We start from the raw sequence: 7,893 nt of genomic DNA, 5'->3' as shown, positions 1-7,893 counted from the left end.
CTTCTTTGTCTTTCTCCTCTCTTTCTTGGCTATCTTTTCTCTCTCTGTTAAAATTTTTATTGCTAGAGTGAGATTCTTAAAGTTTCTTTCCTTAATCTTTGTTAATTTGGGTAAATAAGGAGGATGAACAAAGAAAGTGTGAACGAACCTGTCAATATCAAATCTCATTTCTGCACGGACTCAGAGTGGTGGTGAGATTTGTTTTCCTGCCTAATCCTAGTGGGCCAGGGTCTTAGTTCAGCTGCTACAACAGAATGACATAGACTGGGTGTTTTACCATTTTTTTTTTTTTTTTTTTTTGAGGCAGAGTCTCACTCTGTTGCCCGGGAATAGAGTGTTGTGGCATCAGCCTAGCTCACAGCAACCTCAAACTCCTGGGCTCAAGCAATCCTGCTGCCTCAGCCTCCCGAGTAGCTGGGACTACAGGCACGTGCCACCATGCCCAGCTAATTTTTTATATATGTTTTTAGTTGTCCAGTTAATTTCTTTCTATTTTTTTAGTAGAGACGGGGTCTTGCTCTTGCTCAGGCTGGTCTCAAACTCCGGAGCTCAAACGATCTGCCTCAGCCTCCCAGAGCGCTAGGATTACAGGCGTGAGCCACCCCGCCCGGCCTACACTGGGTGTTTTAAACAAACATTTATTTTTCACAGTTTTGGAGGCTGGAGGTCAAATATTAGAGTGCCAACGTGGACAGGCTGTTGGTGGGGGCCCTCTTCCTTGCTTGCTGATGTCTGTCTTCCTGCCGTGTCCTCATGTGGTGGAGAGCAGAAGGAGAGACAGGCTCTCTCACGTCCCTTCTTATCAGGGCGTCAATCCCATCACAAGGGCTCCACCCTCATGATCTGACTACTTCTCTAAGGTCCTACCTCCAAATACCACCACTTCGGGCATTAGGATTTCAACATAGCAACTTTGTGGGGGACAGAAACATGCGGTCCATAACAGCCAGTCTCAAAAGTACTGAGAGGTACTGTTCTAAGCTTTCTGATACATCTTATGCTAGCGTTTGTTTCCACAGCCATTGACCGTATTCTCTGTGCAACTACTCCCTTACCAAATCACTGGAATTAAACTGGAAAGGCAAAAGCCACGAGCAAGCTTGATGCCTGTCACTACCATAGTCTACGATAGCAATCTTGAGGAGTAGCGTAGAGCTAGTGAACTGAGCACGATATGGTCAAAGCAAGACATGAGACTCAATGCACCTGTTGACCAAGAAAAGCGATTGCAAGTGGGAATTTTCCACTGATGACCTGGCAGGGGTTTGTCCTGCACAGCTCCTGTGGTCCCCGTCCTCTTGCACAGGACTTTATCCCCTCCCCATCTTTATCTGTTCCTCCCCATCATTACTGGTAAAATCCAGATTCCTCACGCTGTGGCCGCTAATCCTCAAGAACCATTCCTGTGTTTCCAAAACAAGCTGAACTTTGACAGACCCTTCCTGCTAAAGTCCCAGAAAACATTTTACCCTCCTTCTCTAAGTTGACTGTTCTTCCTGAGATTTCTCATGGCAAGTATTCTCAAAAAAACAAAACAAAACACAACAAAAACAACCAAAAACAGCCATTCTTGGCCGATTTTAAGCTAAATTATCACTAGATGGCACCATAGCCTTAGTTAGCTGACGATTTCTGGGTTTTCCAGGAAGCAGTTCAATCCCTTTCATAATATTCTTGTCCTAAAGACTCAGCTGTCAGGATTTGTAGGCATGACTCAATGACCTGTGTTTAAAAGTTTGCCTGGTGACTAACCGAGCAACTGCAAACTGCAGATAAGAAACTAAAAAAAGGGGCCGGGTGCGGTTGCTCACGCCTGTAATCCCAGCACTCTAGAAGGCCAAGGCGGGAAGATTACTTGAGCTCAGGAGTTTGAGACCAGCCTGAGCAAGAGCAAGACCCCATCTCTACTATAAACAGAAATAAATTAGCCAAACAGCTAAAAATAGAAAAAATTAGCGGGCACAGTGGCGTGTGCCTGTAGTCCCAGCTACCCAGGAGGCTGAGGCAGGAGGATTGCTTGAGCCTGGGAGTCTTAGGTTGCTGTGACACCATGGCACTCTAGCTCGGGCAACGGAGTGAGATTCTGTCTCAACAAAAAATAAAAAAGGAACTGAAGGCCGGGCGCGGTGGCTCACGCCTGTAATCCTAGCTCTTGGGAGGCCGAGGCGGGCGGATTGCTCAAGGTCAGGAGTTCAAAACCAGCCTGAGCAAGAGCGAGACCCCGTCTCTACTATAAATAGAAAGAAATTAATTGGCCAACTGATATACACAAAAAATTAGCTGGGCATGGTGGTGCATGCCTGTAGTCCCAGCTACTCGGGAGGCTGAGGCAGAAGGATCGCTGGAGCCCAGGAGTTTGAGGTTGCTGTGAGCTAGGCTGACGCCATGGCACTCACTCTAGCCTGGGCAACAAAGCGAGACTCTGTCTCAAAAAAAAAAAAAAAAGGAACTGAAAAAGGAAACCCACAAGTTTATGTAGATATAGTGCTATAGATGTGTTGTCAAGGAGCTCAGGAAATTTCACCCCTTGGTATAAAGAATATTTTGAATCAAAGGCCCTTAAGCTGAACAGGCCTTAGAAGGGGGTTTCCCTCTATCTGCATAAAATCCAGACAGACCCATCAAAAAGAGCAATGGACTTCTTTTCCCCTCCCTGATATCTCAATATATTATTGGAAAGAAGATCCAGAATGCAACCAGACCTGGCCCAATCATCTTAAATATAATACCTGTCTCTCAGATTAATTTAATTTCCAAAGAGAATCATTTACAAGTCAACCTTTTTCCTCCCATCCATTCATTCTCCCAAGTATTCATCCTCCCTGTTTATTGTCCCTAAACAGAATTATCTGAATTCCTCATCTCCCCCACCCCTTCAAAATGAGGATATATAAATTTCTAGACACCTATGTGTTGCTGGGTAATCACTCTGTGATTCTCCTCTTGCACATGGTAAACAAATCTCTTTCTCTTACTAATCTGCCTTATTGTGAGTTGAACTTTCATGGAACCTTCTGGAGCAAAGTGTAAGTTTCCCCTTACCCCCATAGTCGCCAGGGCAGTTTGGCAGAAAGAGAAGTGGGAAGGAAGCTGCAGCTCTAGAAAATTCAAAACTTCAAACTTCCTTCAAAAGTCTGGGGAGAAACACATTCTAGAATTACAGAGACAAATCCCACTTGCTTGGGTACAATGTAATTTATCTGTTGTTTGTATCTCAAGGCTGATTTGTAAGATGAACTAAACTATTTATTAGGAATATATTTATAAATTTATTTAGAATTTACATTTATGAACATTTATAAATTTTCTATTTATAAACAATACTACTCTCCCAAAATGGCAAGCAAAGTTATTTTTTTTTCATCATTTCAGATAATTCCATTAGCTTTACTGAACTGTTCTCCCCGCACTGAGAAAAAACAGATACAAAGCTCCTATTTTTAATGTACCTGAATTATGGAAGATTGGGAAAAAATGCAACAATTTGGATTTAAAATGAGACAAAGCCTGGGTACGGTGGCTCATGCCTGTAATCCTAGAATTTGGGGAGGCTGAGGTGGGAGGATTGCTTAAACCCAGGAGTTTGAGACCAGCCTGGGCAATATAGCAAGACCCTGTCTCTACAAAAAATGTAAAAATTAGCTGAGCACCTGTAGTCCTAGCTACTGAGGAGGCTGAGCTAGGAAGTCATTTGAGCCCAAGAGTTTGAGGTTGCAGTGAGCTATGATTGAGACACTGCATTCTAGCCTGGGGGACGGAGTGAAGACTTTACCTCAACAAATAAAATTGTTAGGTCTGGAGTCAAGAGAGAGACCCATGAAGTCTCATGTGTAGCAAAATGTTTATTTTGAGCATCTCTGTGCAGATGGGTGGAGGCCGAAAAAGGTGTCCATGAGAGAAAAGAGGGAGCCTTGGGTTTTGTAGAGGGATTTTCTGGGAGGAGTAAATACTTTTCAAACAACCCTGAGGGATAGGGAAAGTAAGTTTCCCTCTTGCATTCTGTAAGGTTTTTTTGACTACGAAAAGAGACAGACAGACAGAGAGACGGGGCTGTAAGATACTGGGCTATAAGGACAATGGACACCTTCCACCTTCTGTTTACTGCTTGTTTGCTAACCGCAAGGCATTATGAGTACATTATGGGATGCAGAGAAAAAAAAGACCAAGAGAGCAGAAACCTGAGTCTCTCAGCTAGGACCCGGAACAGGTTAGGGCCTATCAGGGGCAGGCTGAAGTAAGAATCACTGTGGGGGTGGATGCATGACCAGTGTGTAAACAACTAAGTTATAGATCCTTTTGTAGTTCATAAGCGTGATGATTGGGTTTTCACGCGCATGCGTGAGATGTGCCTCCCTCAAACCTTGTTACGACATCGGCACATTACCCGTCTGACGTGAAAAAAAAAAAAAAAAAAAACAACTAAGTTATAAAAGAGGACTAACACACAAAGGAGGGTCCCTGCCCGGAGAAGAGGCCACTGTGCTGGCACTCTGGGGGCTTGGACCCTAGCTCGAGCTAGACAATAAAACTCCTTTTGATAATTACAGCCTCGGTGACTCTGTCTCTCTGTCCTGCGGCCTTGCGAATCTCAAATATAACAGTTAAGTCATTGGAGAAATGCAAATGAAAACCATAAGGCACCAGCCTGAACAACAGCGAGATCCCATCTCTACTAAAAATAGAAAGAAATTAGCTGGACAACTAAAAATATACAGAAAAAATTAGCTGGGCATGGTGGCACATGCCTGTAGTCCCAGCTACTCGGGAGGCTGAGGCAGGAGGATTGCTTGAGCCCAGGAGTTTGAGGTTGCTGTGAGCTAGGCTGATGCCACAGCACTCTAGTCCAGGCAGCAAAATGAGACTCTGTCTCTACAAAAAAACAAAAACAAAAACACCCCATAATGCAATACCACGTCGTGCCTACCAGGATGGCTGTAATGAGAAAGATAGACAAGTGTTGGCAAGCGTATGGAGCAACTGGAATTCTTATACAATAATGGTGGCAATGTCAAATGATACAGCCATTTTGGAAAAAGCTTGCAGTTAATCATACACCTACCACATGATCTAGCCATTCCACTCCTAAGTATTATATTTATCCAAAAGAAAAGAAAGCATATATCCATACAAAGATTTGTACTCAAATATTTATAACAGCTTTATTTGTAATAGTAAAAGAAAGAACACAAATGTTCATGAACAGATAAATGGATAAACCAGATTTATATATACATACAATGAAACACTACTTAGCAATATAAAGGAGTGAACTATTTTTTTTTCTTTTTTTTTTTTTGAGACAGAGAGAGTCTCATTGTGTTCCCTGGACTAGAGTGCCGTGGCATCAGCTTAGCTCACAGCAACCTCAAACTCCTGCGCTCAAGCAATCCTGCTGCCTCAGCCTCCCGAGTAGCTGGGACTACAGGCATGCACCACCATGCCCGGCTAATTTATATATATATGTGTGTGTGTGTGTGTGTGTGTGTGTGTGTGTGTTTAGATGGCCAATTAATTTCTTTCTACTTATAGTAGAGATGGGGTCTCGCTCTTGCTTAGGCTGGTTTTGAACTCCTGACCTTGAGCAATCCACCCACCTCGGTCTCCCAGAATGCTAGGATTACAGGAGTGAGCCACCGTGCCCAGCCAGGGGTGAACTATTGATGCAGGAAACAACATGGATGAATCTCAAAATAATTGAAAGTGAAAGGCAAGTGAAAGAAATAAGACCAAAAAGCAGAAACTGCATAATTGCATGTATACAGAAACGTAGAAAATACAAACTGTAGTGACAGAAAGCAGATGGGTGGTTGCCTGGGGATGGGCCGAGTGGGGAAGGACCAGAGAAGGGATCACACAAGGGCACCGAATGTGTTCACTATCTTGATTTTGGTTTCATGGACATCTACATATGTCAGAACATCAAACTGTATACTTTATTTCTACTTATTTATTTGTTTTTAAGACAGAGTCTTGCTTTGTTGCCCAGGCTAGAGTGAGTGCTGTGGCGTCAGCCTAGCTCACAGCAACCTCAAACTCCTGGGCTCAGGCGATCCTCCTGCCTCAGCCTCCCAAGTAGCTGGGACTACAGGCATGTGCCACCATGCCTGGCTAATTTTTTTCTCTATATATTAGTTGGTGTCCCGGCCCGCGGGACCTTCTGTTACTCGCGGGGGCGAGGGGGACCGTGCCTGAAAGAGATGGGGGAGAGAAAGAAACGAGACCAAGCAAAGGGTTGTCAAGGTCTACTTTACTTGGATTTTTAGTAGGTTTTATATACAGAAACAAGGAAGTAGAAACAGAAAAATAGAGTGGGGGAATGATGAGGCTTTCCTGTGGGCTAATCAGCCCCAATCAGCATCCCAATGGCAACAGAAGCTGTTTGTGATGGATCACTCAACCCCAACCTGGCAGGGGGTTGGGAACAATTGCAGGTAGCATGCCCTGGAGCAAGCACAGCATGGAATGCATTCTTCTCGGAACTATAGCTGGGGGGCTGGGTGCTATTTTCGTCTTAGGCTATTTTCCGGGCGAGGCCCGTGGGTAGGACAAGTCAGGACTAGTCGTTGGAATGTGGAGGGTCTTAGTCTCCAACAAGTTGGCCAATTAATTTCTTTCTATTTATAGTAGAGACAGGGTCTCGCTCTTGCTCAGGCTGGTTTCGAACTCCTGACCTCAAGCAATCCGCCCACATCGGCCTCCCAGAGTGCTAGGATTACAGGTGTAGGTGTGAACCACCTCGCCCGGCCAAATTGTATACTTTAAACATGTGAAGTTTATTGTACGTCAATTACGCCTCAATCAAGCTGCTAAAAATAAGGCACTGATATGTAATATTTGTTCATCTACTCATTTATTTGCTTTTTCTTTCATTGAACAGGATGTACTGAGTGGCTAACTGTGCTAGAGGAGAAGAGGAATTGATAAGGAAGACCCCCATCTATTACCTGGCTCATTAGCCCCTTGGAAGACCCTCATCAACATAATACTAACCTATTGTCTGGCGCGTCAACTCTCTGTGTGCTGCTCGGTTTGTCTTTGGAACCACCGGCTGTAACACTTGCTATAAAAGAATGAGTCGGTCTTCCTCCAAGCCTAGCAGGGGTGCCAGGCAATGACAATTCTGCCTGATATTCTTGTGGGACAGGTGTCAAGGCATTCCACCAAATCTTGCCTGTTTTGCTTATCCCGCTCCTAAACTGAGCAGCTACTGTTAGGGACCGACCTTCCACAGCCCCACTGGACAGAAAAGCAGAGACATCGAGGATGCAATCACACAAGAGGAGGTTTATTTTCTGGCTAGCCAGGGTCCAAGCCCCAGAGCACCAACGCAGTGGCCACTCTCACAGGCAAGGACCTCGACCGGAACAACGGCATGCCTTTTATCCCCATGGTGCACAAGCTGCGCACAAGCCGACTACGCATGGATCATGCGTTGACCTTTAAAATGATTGGTTGCCCACTATTGCCTTTTGAAATAATTGGCGGGTTTGTTGCCCTCTATTGCCTGATAGGCCAGTTGCCTGTGCTTCAATGACCTCATCCCATAATTCCCCTTACAGCGGTGTAGCAAGCAAGCAATGACCAGAAGCAAAGGTTTGCGGTTAGCTCATTGCCCCACCCAAGTGAATTCCCGACAAGTAGAAGAATTCCTCTGCCCTTCCTCTGTCCTACAAATTCCTCTGCCCTACACTACTATTACTCACAGCTGACAAGGTGATTTTGGGACATACTTCTGATTGGCTGACTACTATGTAAATGAGGTGACTTTTGTGAAAACTTGCCATTGGCTAACTGTAACCCCCAACAAGGTATAAAATTAAAAGAAAATGAAAAAGGGGCGCTCAGAGTTTGGTGGCAGATAGGCCTCTCTGAGCCTGCCAGAGAAATAAAGCT

At 44.6% G+C, this 7,893-nt stretch overlaps 1 non-coding gene across 1 annotated transcript; it reads left to right on the top strand.

The window, feature by feature from the left end:
- Window positions 1–4,290: 4,290 nt before the first annotated feature.
- LOC142873637 (small nucleolar RNA U13) lies at window positions 4,291–4,394 on the top strand. The gene has a single exon (XR_012921627.1). It is a non-coding gene; the product is annotated as a small nucleolar RNA U13 (small nucleolar RNA).
- Window positions 4,395–7,893: the final 3,499 nt, after the last annotated feature.

The sequence above is a fragment of the Microcebus murinus genome, chromosome 10 (assembly GCF_040939455.1).
Source record: "Microcebus murinus isolate Inina chromosome 10, M.murinus_Inina_mat1.0, whole genome shotgun sequence".
In the NCBI taxonomy this organism is placed as follows: domain Eukaryota; kingdom Metazoa; phylum Chordata; class Mammalia; order Primates; family Cheirogaleidae; genus Microcebus; species Microcebus murinus.
The sequence above is the reverse complement of the archived record's forward strand: the minus strand, read 5'-3'. Positions and strand labels throughout refer to the sequence as shown.